The sequence below is a fragment of the Rattus norvegicus genome, chromosome 1 (genome assembly GCF_036323735.1).
Source record: "Rattus norvegicus strain BN/NHsdMcwi chromosome 1, GRCr8, whole genome shotgun sequence".
In the NCBI taxonomy this organism is placed as follows: domain Eukaryota; kingdom Metazoa; phylum Chordata; class Mammalia; order Rodentia; family Muridae; genus Rattus; species Rattus norvegicus.
The window spans coordinates 219,845,454-219,866,665 of record NC_086019.1 but is presented as its reverse complement, the minus strand read 5'-3'; the positions used below and the strand labels follow the sequence as shown (position 1 = coordinate 219,866,665).

At 39.3% G+C, this 21,212-nt stretch overlaps 1 pseudogene; it reads left to right on the top strand.

The window, feature by feature from the left end:
- Positions 1-19,816: 19,816 nt before the first annotated feature.
- On the top strand, positions 19,817-20,963 carry Tob2-ps1 (transducer of ERBB2, 2, pseudogene 1; annotated as a pseudogene).
- The last annotated feature ends 249 nt before the right edge of the window (positions 20,964-21,212 follow it).

The following is a 21,212-nucleotide window of genomic DNA, read 5'->3' as shown; positions in this document are numbered from 1 at the left end:
GTGGGAGGGAGAGCTAAACCTTCAGAGAGGAAGACAAGCCTGGGAAACCAGAAGAGACTGCTCCCTGCACACACATCTCGGACGCCAGAGGAAAAAGCCAAAGACCATCTGGAACCCTGGTGCACTGAAGCTCCCGGAAGGGGCGGCACAGGTCTTCCTGGTTGCTGCCACTGCAGAGAGCCCGTGTGCAGCACCCCACGAGCGAATTTGAGCCTCGGGACCACAGGTAAGACCAAATTTTCTGCTACAAGAAAGCTGCCTGGTGAACTCAAGACACAGGCCCACAGGAACAGCTGAAGACCTGTAGAGAGGAAAAACTACACGCCCGAAAGCAGAACACTCTGTCCCCATAACTGACTGAAAGAGAGGAAAACAGGTCTACAGCACTCCTGACACACAGGCTTATAGGACAGTCTAGCCACTGTCAGAAATAGCAGAACAAAGTAACACTAGAGATAATCTGATGGCGAGAGGCAAGCGCAGGAACCCAAGCAACAGAAACCAAGACTACATGCCACCATCGGAGCCCAATTCTCCCACCAAAACAAACATGGAATATCCAAACACACCAGAAAAGCAAGACCTACTTTCAAAATCATATTTGATCATGATGCTGGAGGACTTCAAGAAAGACATGAAGAACTCCCTTAGAGAACAAGTAGAAGCCTACAGAGAGGAATCGCAAAAATTCCTGAAAGAATTCCAGGAAAACATAAATAAACAAGTAGAAGCCCATAGAGAGGAGACACAAAAATCCCTGAAAGAATTCCAGGAAAACACAATCAAACAGTTGAAGGAATTAAAAATGGAAATAGAAGCAATCAAGAAAGAACACATGGAAACAACCCTGGATATAGAAAACCAAAAGAAGAGACAAGGAGCTGTAGATACAAGCTTCACCAACAGAATACAAGAGATGGAAGAGAGAATCTCAGGAGCAGAAGATTCCATAGAAATCATTGACTCAACTGTCAAAGATAATGTAAAGCGGAAAAAGCTACTGGTCCAAAACATACAGGAAATCCAGGACTCAATGAGAAGATCAAACCTAAGGATAATAGGTATAGAAGAGAGTGAAGACTCCCAGCTCAAAGGACCAGTAAATATCTTCAACAAAATCATAGAAGAAAACTTCCCTAACCTAAAAAAAGAGATACCCATAGGCATACAAGAAGCCTACAGAACTCCAAATAGATTGGACCAGAAAAGAAACACCTCCCGTCACATAATTGTCAAAACACCAAACGCACAAAATAAAGAAAGAATATTAAAAGCAGTAAGGGAAAAAGGTCAAGTAACATATAAAGGGAGACCTATCAGAATCACACCAGACTTCTCGCCAGAAACTATGAAGGCCAGAAGATCCTGGACTGATGTCATACAGACCCTAAGAGAACACAAATGCCAGCCCAGGTTACTGTATCCAGCAAAACTCTCAATTAACATTGATGGAGAAACCAAGATATTCCATGACAAAACCAAATTTACACAATATCTTTCCACAAATCCAGCACTACAAAGGATAATAAATGGTAAAGCCCAACATAAGGAGGCAAGCTATACCCTAGAAGAAGCAAGAAACTAATCGTCTTGGCAACAAAACAAAGAGAATGAAAGCACACAAACATAACCTCACATCCAAATATGAATATAAAGGGAAACAATAATCACTATTCCTTAATATCTCTCAATATCAATGGCCTCAACTCCCCAATAAAAAGACATAGATTAACAAACTGGATACGCAACGAGGACCCTGCATTCTGCTGCCTACAGGAAACACACCTCAGAGACAAAGACAGACACTACCTCAGAGTGAAAGGCTGGAAAACAACTTTCCAAGCAAATGGTCAGAAGAAGCAAGCTGGAGTAGCCATTCTAATATCAAATAAAATCAATTTCCAACTAAAAGTCATCAAAAAAGATAAGGAAGGACACTTCATATTCATCAAAGGAAAAATCCACCAAGATGAACTCTCAATCCTAAATATCTATGCCCCAAATACAAGGGCACCTACATACATAAAAGAAACCTTACTAAAGCTCAAAACACACATTGCACCTCACACAATAATAGTGGGAGATTTCAACACCCCACTCTCATCAATGGACAGATCATGGAAACAGAAATTAAACAGTGATGTCGACAGACTAAGAGAAGTCATGAGCCAAATGGACTTAACGGATATTTATAGAACATTCTATCCTAAAGCAAAAGGATATACCTTCTTCTCAGCTCCTCATGGTACTTTCTCCAAAATTGACCATATAATTGGTCAAAAAACGGGCCTCAACAGGTACAGAAAGATAGAAATAATCCCATGCGTGCTATCGGACCACCACGGCCTAAAACTGGTCTTCAATAACAATAAGGGAAGAATGCCCACATATACGTGGAAATTGAACAATGCTCTACTCAATGATAACCTGGTCAAGGAAGAAATAAAGAAAGAAATTAAAAACTTTTTAGAATTTAATGAAAATGAAGATACAACATACTCAAACTTATGGGACACAATGAAAGCTGTGCTAAGAGGAAAACTCATAGCGCTGAGTGCCTGCAGAAAGAAACAGGAAAGAGCATATGTCAGCAGCTTGACAGCACACCTAAAAGCTCTAGAACAAAAATAAGCAAATACACCCAGGAGGAGTAGAAGGCAGGAAATAATCAAACTCAGAGCTGAAATCAACCAAGTAGAAGCAAAAAGGACCATAGAAAGAATCAACAGAACCAAAAGTTGGTTCTTTGAGAAAATCAACAAGATAGATAAACCCTTAGCCAGACTAACGAGAGGACACAGAGAGTGCGTCCATATTAACAAAATCAGAAATGAAAAGGGAGACATAACTACAGATTCAGAGGAAATACAAAAAATCATCAGATCTTACTATAAAAACCTATATTCAACAAAATTTGAAAATCTTCAGGAAATGGACAATTTCCTAGACAGATACCAGGTATCGAAGTTAAATCAGGAACAGATAAACCAGTTAAACAACCCCATAACTCCTAAGGAAATAGAAGCATTCATTAAAGGTCTCCCAACCAAAAAGAGCCCAGGTCCAGATGGGTTTAGTGCAGAATTCTATCAAACCTTCATAGAAGACCTCATACCAATATTATCCAAACTATTCCACAAAATTGAAACAGATGGAGCCCTACCGAATTCCTTCTATGAAGCCACAATTACTCTTATACCTAAACCACACAAAGACCCAACAAAGAAAGAGAACTTCAGACCAATTTCCCTTATGAATATCGACGCAAAAATACTCAATAAAATTCTGGCAAACCGAATTCAAGAGCACATCAAAACAATCATCCACCATGATCAAGTAGGCTTCATCCCAGGTATGCAGGGATGGTTTAATATACGGAAAACCATCAACGTGATCCATTATATAAACAAACTGAAAGAACAGAACCACATGATCATTTCATTAGATGCTGAGAAAGCATTTGACAAAATTCAACACCCCTTCATGATAAAAGTCCTGGAAAGAATAGGAATTCAAGGCCCATACCTAAACATAGTGAAAGCCATATACAGCAAACCAGTTGCTAACATTAAACTAAATGGAGAGAAACTTGAAGCAATCCCACTAAAATCAGGGACTAGACAAGGCTGCCCACTCTCTCCCTACTTATTCAATATAGTTCTTGAAGTTCTAGCCAGAGCAATCAGACAACAAAAGGAGATCAAGGGGATACAGATCGGAAAAGAAGAGGTCAAAATATCACTATTTGCAGATGACATGATAGTATATTTAAGTGATCCCAAAAGTTCCACCAGAGAACTACTAAAGCTGATAAACAACTTCAGCAAAGTGGCTGGGTATAAAATTAACTCAAATAAATCAGTTGCCTTCCTCTACACAAAAGAGAAACAAGCCGAGAAAGAAATTAGGGAAACAACACCCTTCATAATAGATCCAAATAATATAAAGTACCTCGGTGTGACTTTAACCAAGCAAGTAAAAGATCTGTACAATAAGAACTTCAAGACACTGAGGAAAGAAATTGAAGAAGACCTCAGAAGATGGAAAGATCTCCCATGCTCATGGATGGGCAGGATTAATATAGTAAAAATGTCCATTTTACCAAAAGCAATCTACAGATTCAATGCAATCCCCATCAAAATACCAATCCAATTCTTCAAAGAGTTAGACAGAACAATTTGCAAATTCATCTGGAATAACAAAAAACCCAGGATAGCTAAAGCTATCCTCAACAATAAAAGGACTTCAGAGGGAATCACTATCCCTGAACTCAAGCAGTATTACAGAGCAATAGTGATAAAAACTGCATGGTATTGGTACAGAGACAGACAGATAGACCAATGGAATAGAATTGAAGACCCAGAAATGAACCCACACACCTATGGTCACTTGATTTTTGACAAAGGAGCCAAAACCATCCAATGGAAAAAAGATAGCATTTTCAGCAAATGGTGCTGGTTCAACTGGAGGGCAACATGTAGAAGAATGCAGATCGATCCATGCTTATCACCCTGTACAAAGCTTAAGTCCAAGTGGATCAAGGACCTCCACATCAAACCAGACACACTCAAACTAATAGAAGAAAAACTAGGGAAGCATCTGGAACACATGGGCACTGGAAAAAATTTCCTGAACAAAACACCAATGGCTTATGCTCTAAGATCAAGAATCGACAAATGGGATCTCATAAAACTGCAAAGCTTCTGTAAGGCAAAGGACACTGTGGTTAGGACAAAACGGCAACCAACAGATTGGGAAAAGATCTTTACCAATCCTACAACAGATAGAGGCCTTATATCCAAAATATACAAAGAACTCAAGAAGTTAGACCGCAGGGAAACAAATAGCCCTATTAAAAAATGGGGTTCAGAGCTAAACAAAGAATTCACAGCTGAGGAATGCCGAATGGCTGAGAAACACCTAAAGAAATGTTCAACATCTTTAGTCATAAGGGAAATGCAAATCAAAACAACCCTGAGATTTCACCTCACACCAGTGAGAATGGCTAAGATCAAAAACTCAGGTGACAGCAGATGCTGGCGAGGATGTGGAGAAAGAGGAACACTCCTCCATTGTTGGTGGGATTGCAGACTGGTAAAACCATTCTGGAAATCAGTCTGGAGGTTCCTCAGAAAATTGGACATTGAACTGCCTGAGGATCCAGCTATACCTCTCTTGGGCATATACCCAAAAGATGCCTCAACATATAAAAGAGACACGTGCTCCACTATGTTCATCGCAGCCTTATTTATAATAGCCAGAAGCTGGAAAGAACCCAGATGCCCTTCAACAGAGGAATGGATACAGAAAATGTGGTACATCTACACAATGGAATATTACTCAGCTATCAAAAACAACGAGTTTATGAAATTCGTAGGCAAATGGTTGGAACTGGAAAATATCATCCTTAGTGAGCTAACCCAATCACAGAAAGACATACATGGTATGCACTCATTGATAAGTGGCTATTAGCCCAAATGCTTGAATTACCCTAGATCCCTAGAACAAATGAAACTCAAGACGGATGATCAAAATGTGAATGCTTCACTCCTTCTTTAAATTAGGAAAAAGAATACCCTTGGCAGAGAAGGGAGAGGCAAAGATTAAAACAGAGACTGAAGGAACACCCATTCAGAGCCTGCCCCACATGTGGCCCATACATATACAGCCACCCTATTAGACAAGATGGATGAAGCAAAGAAGTGCAGACCAACAGTAGCCGGATGTAGATCTCTCTTGAGAGACACAGCCAGAATACAGCAAATACAGAGGCGAATGCCAGCAGCAAACCACTGAACTGAGAATAGGTCCCCTATTGAAGGAATCAGAGAAAGAACTGGAAGAGCTTGAAGGGGCTCGAGACCCCAAAAGTACAACAATGCCAAGCAATCAGAGCTTCCAGGGACTAAGCCACTACCTAAAGACTATACATGGACTGACCCTGGACTCTGACCCCATAGGTAGCAATGAATATCCTAGTAAGAGCACCAGTGGAAGGGGAAGCCCTGGGTCCTGCTAAGACTGAACCCCCAGTGAACTAGTCTATGGGGGGAGGGTGGCAATGGGGGGAGGGTTGGGAGGGGAACACCCATAAGGAAGGGGAGGGGGGAGGGGGATGTTTGCCCGGAAACCGGGAAAGGGAATAACACTCGAAATGTATATAAGAAATACTCAAGTTAATAAAAAAAAATAACAACAACAACAAAAAAAAGAATTGGGATGTATATGTGAAAGTTGATTTTATTGGATATTAGAATGGTGATTCCAGCTTTTTTTTTGGGGGGGGGGATCATAAAAAAAAATAGTTCTCTTCTTTAATACCCAAATAATTTACCATTACAATTCAATCCTTGAGGATAAATTTTGCCAACAAGAAATAGATTCATGTTTTCAATTACACATGTTTTTAATGTGTCCCAAAACACAAATTTTTAAATTAATAAATCTCTCCCATTGAAAAGCAAATAGAAGCCAAGAAGGGTATACACAGGCAGAAACACACACACACACACACACACACACACACACACACACACATGTATACACAAACATACTGATAAAACCACTGCAGGTCAAATATAGGCTCAGAGAACCTCAAGAAACACACAGCTTGTTACCAGTATAAGGAAAAGATTCTTAGACAAAATAATGAAATACTCTTCATCAGGAATCATGGGATCCATAAACACTATGAGACTTCAATCTTTAAAAATGTAGAAAGAACAACATGTCAAGTCATTAGGCAACTTTGAAGAAAGAAGAATAAAAAGTGACATGAAGAGATTGATCTTTGAGAGCTAATACAGATAGTAGTTGTCTTTTGTTTGTTTGTTTCTATTAACAGTGGCACAATCAAATACAAGAGGATTTTTCAATCTCCATGATGGTAGGAAATTAATTCCAAATAATTGCTTTGTTCTTTCTGTCAGTCTCAGATATGTCTACACACAGACACACACAAACAGACAGACACATAGACAAACACACACAAAAAAATCATACACAAATACATACACAAATACATACACAGGGCATGAGCTTGGTTCCACAAAATAACTTTCATTCATTTGTATTGAATATTTTAGGTATTTACATTTCAAATGGTATCCCCTCTCCCCCATCTCCAATCCTCCTACCCTTCACCCTGCTTCTATGATGATTTACCCACTCCTACCTACCCACTCCAACCTGAGTGCCCTGACATTCCCAAACATGAGCCTTCACAGTACCAAGGGTGTCTCCCCCTATTGATGCAATACAATGCCATCCTCTGCTACATATGCAACTGGAGTCAAGTGTCCCTCCATGTATACTTTTCAGTTGGTGTTTTAGTCCCTGGTTCAGCTCCTTCAGTCCATGCTCTAACTTCCATTTGGGTCCCTCTGGTAAGTTCAATGGTTAGCTGCATGCATCCTTATCTGTATCAGTAAGGGTCTGGCAGTACCTCTCAAAACACTATCATATCAGGCTCCTGTCAGCAAGCACTCCTTGGCATCAGCAATAAAGACTGGGTTTGGTGGCTGCATGGGGGATGGATCACCAGATAGGGCACTCTCTGCATGACCTTTCCTTTAGTCTCTACTCCACTCTTTATTCCTGTATTTCCTCCACTGAGTATTTTGTTCCCCCTTGTAAGAAAGACTAAATTATCCACACATTTGTCTTCCTTCTTCTTCAGTTTCTATTATCTGTAAATTGTTTCTTGGGTATTCCAAGATTTTGAGATAATATCCAATTTTTAGTGAATGCATAAAATGTGTTTTCTTTTGTGAATGGGATACCTCACTCAGGATGATATTTTCTAGTTCCATTGCTTAAGAATTTCATGGAGTTATTATTTTTAAAAGCTGAGTAGTACTTTTTTAAAAAAATGTACCACATTTTCTATATCTATTCCTCTGTTGAAAAAGTCTGAGTTTTTTCCACCTTCTGCCTATTATAAATAAGGGTGCTATGAACATGGTGGAGCATTTGTCCTTCTAATGTGTTGGAGAAATTTTTGGGTGTATTCTAGGAGATGAATAGCTGAGTCCTCAGGTAATGATATGTACAATTTTCTGAGGAACCTCCAGACTGATTTCTAGAATAGTTGAACCAGACTTCAATCCCACCAAAAATGTAAGAGTGTTCCTCTTTCTCCACATCATGGCCAGGCTCTGTTATCACCTGAGTTTTTGATTGTAGCCATTCTGAGTAGAATCTCACAGTTGCTTTAATTTGCATTTCTCTGATGACTAAATTATTGAACATTTATTTTTTATGTTTCTAAATTTTTTCTTTATTTTTTATTGGATTTTTACTTACATTTTAAATGGTTTCCACTTTCGTGGTTTTCCCTCATGAAACCCCCTATCCCATCCCTCCATCTGCTTCTATGGGAATTCTCCTTCACCCACCTACCCACTCCCTTCCACCTACCCATCCTGACATTCACCTACACTGGGGTATCAAGCCTTCTCAAGACCAAGGACCCCTCCTCCCACTGATGCCTGACAAGGCCATCCTCAGCTACATATGCTGATGTAGTCATAGATCCATCCCTGCAGGGATGTTGGTTTAGTTCCTGGGAGTTCTGGGGTGTCTGGTTCATTGATATTGCTGGTCTTCTTACGGGATTGCAAACCACCTCAGCGACGTCAGTCCTTTCTCTTATCCCTCCATTGGGGTCCCTGTTCTCAGAACAATGATTGATTGTGAGGATCTGCCTCTGTATTTGCCATGCTCCAGCAGAGCCTTTCAGGAGAGAGAAATATCGGACTCCTCTCAGCATTCTTCACATCTGTAACATTTCTTTAGATGCTTCTCTGCCATTCAATATTGCTCAGTTGATAATTTTGTTTAGCTCTGTACCCCATTTTTAATAGGGCTCTTGGTTTCTCTGGAGTCCAACTTCTTGAGTTCTTTATATATATAATATATTATATATTAGCCCACTATTGGATGCAGGATTGGGAAAAAACTTGTCCTATTCTGCTGGTTGCTGTATTATCCTATTGGCAGTGTCCTATGCCTTACAGAAACTATAATTTTATGAGTTCCTTTTTGTAGGTTCTTGATCTTAGAGCATAAGCCATTGTTGTCCTGTTCAGGAAAATTTCCCCTGTGCCCATGTGTTCAGGAACAGTCCCAACTTTTTCTATTATTTTCAGTGTATCTGGTTTTATGTATAGGTACTTGATCCACTTGAATGTGTGATTTGTACAAGGAGATGATAAGTGATTAATTTGTAACCTTCTTCAGTTGAACCAGCACCATTTGTTGAATAGGCTATCTAATTTCCACTGGATAATATTAGCTCCTTTGTCAAAGATCAGGTGAAAATAGGTATGTCAGGTCATTTCTGGGTTATCAATTCTATTCCACTGATCTACCTGCCTGCAACGGTACCAGTACCATATACTTTTTTATCACTGTTGGTCTGTAATACAGCTTGAAGTCAGGAGTGATGATTTGCCCAGAACTTCTTTTATTGTTAAGAATAGTTTTCACAATCCTGTATTTTTTGTTTGTCTATATGAAGGTGGGAATTTTTTTTCACTATTTCAACACAAAATTGTATTTTATTTTTATGGGAATTGCACTGAATCTGCAGATTCCTTTTGGTGAGATGTCCATTTTCACTATGTTAATCTTACCAGTCCAAGAGCAAGGAAAATATATGTCCACTTTCTGAGATAATTTTTGATTTCTTTCTTCAGAGACTTGAGGATCTCCTCATATACATCTTTCACTTGTTGCTTGAGTCTCACCAGGTATTTCATATTATTTGTGACTATTGGGACTGGTGTCATTCCCCTAATTTCTTTCTCTGCCTATTTATTATTTGAGTAGATAAAGGCTACCTATTTGTTTGAGTTAATAGTATATCCATCCACTTTCTGTAAGTTTTCAGGTTTAGCAGTTCTGTGGTGGAATTTTTGGGGGTCACTTAATTATACTATTATATCATCTGCAAATAGTAATATTTTGAATTCTTCCTTTCCAGTTTGTATGCTTTTGCCCCCTTTACATTGTTTAATTGCTCTGGCTAGGACTTCAAGGACTATATTGAACAGATAGCGATAGAGTGGGAAGCCTTGTCTAGTCCCTGATTTCAGTGGGATTGCATCAAGTTTCTCTCCATTTTGTCTGACGTTGGCTACTTGTTTTCTGTATATTGCTAATGCAGACCTATAAGAATTATACCAGACTTCTCAAAAGAGACTAAGAAAGCTAGAAGATTCTGGGTAGATTAGGACCTAAGAGAATATAAATATCATCCCAGTCTACTATATCCAGCAAAACTCTCAATTACCATAAATTGAGAAGCCAAGGTATTCCATGACAAAACCAAATTTTCACAATATTTTTCGACAAATCCAAAATCCTACAAAGGATAATACATGAAAAATTTCAAAACAAGGAGGAAAACTATGCCCTAGAAAAAGCAAAATATTAATCTTCTTTCAAACCAAAAAGAAGATAGCCACACAAACGTAATGCCACCATTAACTACAACAACAAGCTAAAAACAAACAAACAAACAAACAAAAAAACAGGAAACAGCAATCACTATTCCTTAATAACTCTTAACATCACTGTACCCAATTTCTCAATAAAAAGGCATAGACTAATAGACTGGATATGCAAAGAGAACCCAGCATTTTGTTTGATACAGGAAGCACACCTCAGTGACAAAGACAGACACTACCTCAGACTAAAGAGTTGGAAAAAAATTTCCAAGCAATTGTCCCAAGAAACAAGAGGGAATAGCCATTCTAATATCAAATAAAATTGACTTTCACCCAAATGACATAAAAATATCAGGAAGGACACTTCGTATTCAACAAAGGAAAAATCTACAAGATGAATTCCCAATTCTGAACATCCCTGCTTTAAAGGCAAGGCCAACCATACTCATAAAAGAAGCTATACTAAAGCTCAAGTCATATATTGAACCACACACAATAATAATGGGAGAATTCAACACTCCACTCTCCTCAATGGACAAATCATGGAATCAAAAATTAAACAGAAACATAGAGAAACTAACTGAAGTTATGAACCAAATGGATTTAACACATATCTATAGAACATTTCATCCTAAAACAAAAGAATGTATCTTCCTCTCTGCATCTCATGGTACCTTCTCCAAAATTGACCATATATATGATCAGTCATAAAACAGGCCTCAACAGATACAAGATGACTGAATTAATCCCATGCATCCCACTAGATCACCATGAACTAAGGCTGGTCTTCAATAACAACAAAATACACCAGAAAGCCCAAATACATATGGCAGAGGAACAGCACTCTACTTGATGATAACTTGGTCAAGAAAGAAATAAAGAAAGAAATTAAAGACTCTTTAGAACTTAATGAAAATAAAGGTACAACTTATTCAAAAGTGTGGGACACAGTGAAAGCACTGCTAAGAATAAAACTCGTAGTGCTGAGTGCCTCAGAGATGAAAAGGGTATGTACTAACAGCTTGACAGTATTTCTGAAAGGTCTATACCAAAAAGAATCAAATACACACAAGAAGAGTAGATGGAAGGAAATAATCAAACTCAGGGATGAAATCAACCAAGTAGAAACAAAAGGAACTATACAAAGAATCACCAAATCCAGGAGCTGGTTCTTTGAGAAAATCAACAAGATAGATGAACCCTTAGACAGCCTAAGCAAAGGGCACAGAAAGTTTCCAAATTAAGGAAATCAGAAATGAAAAGGGAGCCTTATCAACAGAAAATAAGGAAATTCAAAAAATCATGAGATCCTACTCCAAAAGTCTATACTCAAAAACTGGAAAATCTGTATGAAATGGACAATTTTCTAGACAAATGCAAGGTAATAAAGTTAAATCAGAATCAGATAAACCATCTAAACATTCCCACAATCCCTAAAGTAATAGAAGAAGTCATTAAAAGTTCACTCCGCCCAAAAAAGTCCAGAACCAGATGGGATTAGTGGAAAATTCTGTAAGATGTTCAAAGAAGGGCTGACACCAAAACTCTTCAAACTTTTCCACAAACTAGATACAGAAGGAACACTACCCACTTCATTCTTTGAAGCTACAACTACACTTATACTTAAACTACACAAAGACTCAATAAAGAAATAGAATTTCAGACCAATTTCACTCACAAATACTTATGCAAAATTAATAAATTCTTGCAAACCTAATCCAGGAATATATCAAAACAATCATTCACCATCATCAAATAGGTGTTATTCAATAGATGCAGGAATGGTTCAACTATCAATTTAATCCACTATATTAACAGAGCCAAAGAAAAATTTTATGATTATCTCATCAGATGTAGAGAAAGCATTTGACAAACTTTAACACATCTTCAACTGCACTTTTTTTTTTATACTTCCAGCCACAGATTCTCTCAGAAAGCCCTCTCCATGCAAAGGCTGGTCTTTTGCACCTGATACCTAAGGAAATATATACAAGTCTTTCTCATCCTTTTGAGAGTCCACTATTAAGAATTATCTCTTTACATTGGTACACGATTTTTATAGAACTATTTGGGTTGATAATGTCTATGGTTTTTTTTTGGTTGTTTGTTTGTTTGCTTGTTTTCTAAATTAGGATGCAAGTCTTTTCCTAGGCAATTCATTACTGAGAGGACCATACTAGTGTAAAACAGCACTCTGTACTGCCTTGTAATCTTATCCAACAATCAAAAGTATTATAAACTAAGGAAATAATCATTGACACAGTAGCTAAATAGGATATCATTCTCTCTTTGTTACTTTTAAATTGCTTTGAAAATATAGCATGATCAACACAATTTATGGAAGAAAGCACTTAATGGGACCAATGGATTCTAAGGGTGAGTCCTTTATCACAGTGTCAGGGAACAATACAGCGGGGTGACACAGTGCTAGATCAGTAGCTAAGACCTTACACCTGATCCATAAGCACAACCCATAGAGAATGAGCTCACTGGGAATTACATGGGCTTTTGTTTTTACTTCCTTTTAACTCACATTTCTCCTTGTTTCTTTTTTGTTGGATATTTTTATTTACATTTCAAATACTATCCCTTTCCCCCACACAACACCCCACACCTTCCCACCTCTTTGCCCTAATATTCTGCTTCACTGGGTGTTCCAGTCTTGGTAGGACCAAGGGTTGTTCCCCCCTTTGGTTCCCAACAAGGCATCCTCTGCTACATATGCAACTAGAACCATGGGTCTGTCCGTGTGAACTCTTTGGGTGGTTGTTTAGTTCCTGGGAGCTCTGCTTGGTTGGTATAGTTGTTCTTATGGGGTTGAAAAACCCTTCAGCTCATTCAATCCTTTCTCTAATTCCTCCAAAGAGAACCCTGTTCTCATGTCAATGGTTGGCTGTGAGCATTTGCCTCTGTATTGGTCATGCTCTGGCAGAGCCTTTCAGGAAACAGCTATATCAGGCTCCTGTCAGCATGCACCTCTGGGCATCAGAAATATTGTTTGGGTTTGGTGGTTATATGTATATGGGCTGGATCCCTAGCTGAGAGGCAGGCTCAGAATGGCCATTACTTCAGTCTCTGCTCAAAACTTTGTATCCATATCTTCCCCTATGAATATTTTTGTTACCCCTTCTAAGAAAGACTGAAGCATCCATACTTTGGTCATCTTTCTTGAGCTTCATGTGGTCTGTGGATTGTATCTTGGGTAATCTGAAGTTTGGGACTATTATACACTTATCAGTGAGTGCATACCATGTGTGCTGTTTTGTGATTCAGTTACCTTACTCAACATGATATTTTCTAGTTCCATCCATTTGCCTATGAATTACATAAAGTCATTGTTTTTGATAGCTGAGTTTGATAGCACCATTGTGTAGATGTACAATGTTTTCTGTATCTATTCCTCTGTTGAAGGGCTTCACGGTTATTTTGAGCTTCTGGCTATTATAAATAAGGCTGCTATGAACATAGTGGGGCATGTGTCCTTGTTATATGTTGGAGCATCATTTGGATATATGACCAGAAGTGGTATATCTGGGTCCTCCAGTAGCACTATATCCAATCTGAGGTATCTCCGGAGTGATTTCCAGAGTGTTTGTACCAGCTTGCAATCCCACCAACAATGAAGGATTGTTCCTTTTCCACATCCTCGCCAGCATCTGTTGTCATTTGAGTTTTTGATCTTAGCCGTTCTGACTTGTGTGAGGTAGGATCTCAGGTTGTTTTGATTTTCATGTCCCTGATGACTAAGGATAGTGAATATTTCTTTAGGTGCTTCTCAGCCATTTGAGATTCCTCTGTTGTGAATTATCAGTTTAGTTCTATGCCCCATTTTTTGATTGGATTCTTTGTTTTTTTTTTTGGTGGCTAGCTTCTTGTGTTCTTTATATATTTTGGATATTAGCCCTCTATCAGATGTGGAGTTACTCAAGATTTTTACCAATCTATAGGTTGCCAATTTGTCTTATTGACTATATCTTTGCCTTACAGTAGCTTTTCCGTTTCATGAGGTCCCATTTATCAATTCTTGATCTTCCCTGGGAAGTGCGAGACTCTCAGGACTCAAAGTGGGGGGGAGGGGATCCCTTGATGAAAGGTTGTACAGTGGGGCGTGGGAACATATTGAATACACCTCCAGCATCAAGTGAAAGATGGGTTTGCTATCCCACAGCCAAAGCTCTGACCCACAATTCTTCCTGTCTGAAAGAACATCAGGGATGGAAATGGAGAAGAGCCTGAGGAAAAGATGATCCAGCAACAGGCCCAAAGTGGGATCCAGCTAAAGGGGAGGCCCCAAGACCTGACAATATTACCAAAGTTATGGGGCATTCACAAAAATGAACCTACCATGACTGCTGTCCAAAGACCCAACAAGCAGCTGAAAGAGTCAGATGCAGATATGTGCACCCAACCAATGAACAGAAACTGTGGATCTCTCTGGTTGAATTAGTGAAAAGATGGGAGAAGTTAAGGAGGAGGGCAATCCTGAAGGAGAGCAGCAATCTCAATTAACCTGGACCCCTGAGATCTCTTAGATACTGGACCACCAGCTTGTCTAATTCCTCTAGATAAAAGTTCAAGAATGTTATTAAATAAGTATGGAGATAGTGGACAGTCTTGTTCTGTTCTGCTGCTAGTGTAATTGATAATTTTTTCTCCATTTAATTTCCTTGAGTTTGTTTATACAATGCATTAGATTCATGGATTATTGGAGAGATGGTATATGCCTAGGAGTAGTAGAGCTGGGTCCTCAAGTAGTATTATGTTCAATTTTCTAAGGAAATACCAGATTGATTTCCAGTGTGGTTGTACTAGCTTGCAATCTCACCAAAAATGGAGGAATGTTCCTCTTTCTTCACATTCTTACCAGCATCTGCTGTCACCTGAGTTTTTGAAGTGAGTTATTCTGACTGGTATGAGGTGGAATTTCAGTGTTGTTTTGACTTGCATTTCCCTGATGATTAAGGATGTTGAACATTTCTTTTTTTTTTTTTCCTTCGGAGCTGAGGACTGAACCCAGGGCCTTGCGTTTGCTAGGCAAGCGCGCTACCACTGAGCTAAATCCCCAACCCCAAAGATTTATTTTATTTAAATTAGTACTCTGTCTTCAGACACACCAGATGAGGGCATCAAATCCCATTACAGATGGTTGTGAGCCACCATGTGGTTGCTGAGAATTGAACATTGAACTCAGGACCTCTGGAAGAGCAGTCGGTGCCCTTAACCACTGAGCCATCTCTCCAGCCCTGAACATTTCTTTAGGTGCTTCCCATCAATTTGATATTTCTAGGTTGAGAATTCTTTGTTTAGCCTGTACCCCATTTTTAATAGAGTTATTTGATTCTCTGAAGTCTAAGTTTGTTTTGAGTTCTTTGTATATCCTGGATAACAGCTCTCTGTCAGATATAGGATTGGTAAAGACGTTTTCCCAATAACTTAGTTGCTGTTTTGTCCTATAGGCAGTGTCCTTTGCCTTACAGAAGCTTTGCAATTTTAAGAAGTCCCATTTATTGACTCTTGATTTTAGAGCATCAGCCTTTGGTGTTCTGTTTAGGAAATTATCTCCTATACCCATGCGTTCTCGTCCTCATTTTCTCTTTTATTAGATTCAATGTATCTTGTTTTATGTGACTGTCCTTGATCTATTTGGACTTGATCTTTGTACAAAGATATAAGAATGGATTGATTTGCATTCTTCTACATGAATGGTTCCAGTTGAACCAATACCATTTGTTGAAAACGTTCCCCTTTTTCCACTGGATGGTGTTAGCTCCTTTGTAAAGATCAAGTGACCATAGGTATGTGAATTCATTTCTGGATCTTCAATTCTATCCTTTTGATTTATCTTCCTGTCTCTGTATCAATACAATGCATTTTTAATGATTATTACACTTTAAAATATTCAAAGTATTTATATTTAAAATATTTGTTTGGAAAATTAAATTTTTCATTTTTCTTTTTTATAGAAATTTTTATTGGAAATTTTATGTATTTCCATTTTTTATAGCCCAAATTTTATTTTCCTTCTGGTCTTGTCTCAAACTGTTCTATAACCCATTCCTTCTCCCCCTACAGCTCCCCTGTCCCCATGAGGACATCCCCATTCCACCCCTACCCCCACTAGTCTTCTAAAGTCCCTGAAGATTCCAGTCTCTGGAGAGATATGTGCATATTCTCTCACTAAACACAGACCTGGCACTCCTATGCTGTATACATGTTTGGGGTCTCATGTCAGCTGGTGTATGATGCTAGTGTCTGAGATATTTCAGGGGTCCTAGTTTATTGAGGCTGCTGGTTCTATTATAGGGTCACCCTGCTCCTCAGTTTGCCCAACTTTTTACTAATTCAAACTTAGGGGTTATTGGTTGGATGCAAATATCTGCATCCAATTCTTATGACTTCTCATTGGGTCTTTTGGAGGGCAGTCATGATAGGTCCATTTTTATGAGTGTTCTATAGTCTCAGTAATAGTGTCAGGCCATGAAACTTCCTCTTGTGCTTGAATATACTTTGGGCCTGTCACTTGACCTTCTTTTCCTCAAGCTCTTCTCCATTTCCATCCCTATAGTTCTTTCAGACAGGACCAATTATAGGTCAGAGTTTGACTGTAGTTTAGTAACGCCATCCCACACTTGATTCCCTGACTTTCTGCTGGAGATGGGCTCCACAAATTCCTTCTCCCCACTGTAGGGCATTTCATCTAGGTTCCCTCTATTTGAGTCCTGGGGGGGGGTCTCTCACATTCCAGGTCTCTGACACATTTTGGAGGATTCTCTCAACCTTCTATTTCCCAAGGTTGCCTGTTTCCATCATTTTGCTGGCCCTCAGGGCATCAGTATTTTTTCCCTACCTAATACCAAATCATGTTCCTCTCTCACCAAGTAATATACAACTGTAGAACCATCAGATTTATGCCAGACTTCTCAACAGAGACTACTAAAGTCAGAACAGCCTGGTCAGAAACCATGCAAATTCTAAGAGAACACAACTGCCAGCCCAGGCTATTATACCTTGCAAAATCCTTAATCAACATAGATGGAGAAACCAAAATATTCCAGGACAAAACCAAATTCAAACTGTATCTATTTACCAATCCATCCCTACAGAGGATCCTAGGAGGAAAACTTCAACAAGAGAAAGGTGCATACACCAAAGAAAAGACAAGATATAAAGCATCTCACAACAAAGCCAAAAGAAAAGAACCATAAGCCAGCTACAAAAAAAATATAACAGGAACCATCAGTCATCTGTCTTTAATATGTCTCAATATTGATGGGTTCAACTCACCTATAAAAGACATCAACCTAACAGACTGGATATGCAAACAAGATCCAGCATTTTGCAGCATAAAAGAAACATATCTCAATAACAAAGACAGGGTCCTATCTCATAGTAAATGAATGGAAAAAGGTTTTCCAAGCAAACAGTCCCAACAAACAAGTTGGAGTTAATATCCTAATATCCAATAAAATAGATTTCAACAAAATTTAACAAGCATGATGAGGAAGGACACTTCATATTCATCCAAGAGAAAGTCTCGATTCTGTACATCTATGCCACAAATGCAAGGGCCTCCACATTCATAAAAGAAACTCTACTAAAGCTTAAAACACACATTGAATCCCATTCAATAATAGTGGGAGACTTCAACACCCCACTCTCACCAATGGACAGGTAATTGAAACAGAAATTAAACAGAGACACAGTGAAACTAATAGAGGTTATGAACCAAATGGATTTTTAACAGATATCTATAGAACATTTCACCCTAAAACAAAAGAGTACACTTTCTTCTCAGCACCTCAAAGTACCTTCTCCAAAATCGATCATTTGTGACCAATTGGTCACAAGACAACCCTCAACTGATACAAGAAAAATAAAATAATCCTGTGCACCCTATCTGACTTCCATAACCTAAGGCTGGTCTTCAATAGCAGCAAAAGCAACAGAAAGCCTACATATAGGTGGAAACTGAACAAATACTCCATGATAATTTCGGAAAGGGAAGAAGTAAATAAAGAAATAGAAGACTTCCTGGAATTTACTAACAATCTGGAAACATCATACCCAAACTTATGGGACACAATGAAAGCAGTGCTAAGAGAAAAATTCACAGCACTAAGTATCCTAGGAAGAAGCAGGAGAAATCTTACACAAACAACTTAGCTGTATACCTAGAGTTCTAGTACAAAGAGAAGCAAACTCACCCAAGAGGAGTAGACAGCAATATATGGTCAAACTTAGGGCTAAAACCAACCAAATAGAAATAAAGAGAACAATACAAAGTAACAACAATACCAAAAGCTGGTTGTTTGAGAGAATCAACATTATAGATAAATCCTAACCAAACAAAGTAAAGGGTCCAGAGGAAATATCCAAATTAACACAATCAGAAATGAAAAGGGAGATATAACAACAGAGTCAGAGGAAATTCAAAAAAAATCATCAGGTCCTACTACAAAAGACTATACTCAACTAAACTGGAAAAATCTAGATGAAGTCAACAGTTTTCTAGGAAAATATCACATACCAAAGTAAATCAAGAGCAATTAAACTTTCTGAACAGCCCATATACCATAATAAAATAGAAGAAGTCATTCAAAACCTCCCAACCAATAAAAGTCCATGGCCAAATGGATTTAGTTCAGAATTCTACCAGACCTTAAAAGAACACCTGATAACAATATTCTTCAAACTACTCAATAAAATAGAAATAGAAAGAACACTACCTAGTTCATTCTATGAAACCACTATTACTCTGATATCTAAACCACAGAAGGACCCAATCAAAAAAGAGAAATTCAGAACAATCTTCCCTATGAATATTGATGCAAAAATACTCAATAAAATTCTCCCAAACCAATTCCAAGAACACAGCAAAACCATCATTCCCCACTATCAAGTTGGCTTAATCGAGGGCTGCATAGTTGATTCAATATACAAAAATCCATTAATGTAATCCACTAAATAAACAAACTCAAGGAAAAAATATTACATGATCATCTTCTTAGTTGCAAGAAAAGCATTTGACAACACCCCTTCTTGTTAAAAGTGTTGGAGAGCACTTTGAGCCCTGGCACAGGAAGGTGGAGGTCATTGGGGCTGAGCGCCATGGGAACAGAGAGGCCAAAAGGAAAGGATCATTCTGATGACCACATCCCAGGCTTGTCTCCATCTACTGTGTGATGGGTGACATCCTCAGGTCCACCATCGCTGAGCTGTTGCTTCTGGGCTTGACCTCCAAAAACAGCAGAAAAAGAAATCACATGAGCTCAGTCATCATCCCTCTCTACTATCAATGATCTAAAAGGATACAGTTGCCCTCAGTCTCTCAGCAAGCGAGAAGCTGGGAGAGAGCCCTCTATTCCATGTATTGCAGGGTGACCCTTCATGGAGACCCGAAAGCCTCTGGATCCCAGGATCACTCAATTATCCTGCTGCTGTTCTTGATCTGTGCAAGTCCTGTGCAGGTTCTCTGCCTAGAAGAGGATCATGCAGCTGAGATCAAAGTGACCCTAAACTTCATTGTCTCCTATTTATACAACAAGCTTCCTGTCACAAGGCAGACCTGTTCGGGGAGAAGCTAGAGCGGTTCTTGAAAAAGAAACATGAGGGCCACATACCCTGAGAAGCCATTGAAGGGTTCTGGCTTCTGCTGTTCCACACTGGGAAAGTGGTAGACCCTGTGATCAAGCTGGCTGCCAAGCAGAGTGGCCTAGCAGTGGAAGGTGAGTGTGCTAGCATGCCCAAAGAGCTCAGTGTCTGGACCAACCCTTCCAAGGTATCCTACCTGATTGGTGAGAAAGGAGCTGTGAAGGTCCTGTACTTGGGAGACAGTGAGGAAGGTGGTGCACCAGAGCTGGACAAGGAGATCAAGAGCAGCTTCAATCCTAATGCCTACGTGTTTACCCCATTGACAGTCAGGACAGCTCTCTCTCCAGTTCTCAATCGTCATCCTTTGGCCAGTCACCCAGCCCCTCCTTCATCCCCAGTCTGCCCAGCCCATCATCTTCAGTACTAAAGCATTTGCTGTCACCAAATTTGGTTACAGCAAGATGAAGAAGGGTGGTGGGGCATGAAGAGTGTGAAGGTGGGTGGCAATGAGGCAGTGGCCAGCAGTCACCATCCCAGCATCGTAGCATGGCCCGCTCACCTACAAATATCCTGATGAAGCGCAAGAGCCTCTCTTTGTCTACACATTCACTGAACTTCATCACAGCCAATCCCTCAGTACCAGCTCTACCCCAGTGACAAGGAGTTTGTATACAATAGTGGTGGCTCATTCAGCCTCTTCTTCTATAGGGTGGATGATCTGAGTACCATCACTGAGGCCCCCTTAGACAGCAGTGAATCTAGCTCTTGCAACAACAGCAGCTTTGATGTGTCTCAGGTATTGGAGGTGGTGCAAACAGCCTGTTCTTGGAGAAAACAGCCTTTGTAGAAGGCCTCAGCTACAACCTGAATACCATACAGTATCCCAACCAGCCCTTCCAGACTATCATGCTGGCCAACTGACCATCTTCCTGTCTTCCAGGACAGGAGTACTCAGCCAAGGACCACAAAAAAGAGAAATAAAGGCCAAAACAAAAGAAGAAAAGCAAACTATACAAGACCCCAGTCTTCTCATTCTCCCAACTAGGAAAATGATTCTCCCAGGAGCAGAGTAGGAGGGGCACCTGAAGCATGGCATGCTGAACTCAGCCCCTATTTTCATTTCTGCCTCTGATTTCATTTGGTTGGTTTGGATTTTGCATATTTTTAAAT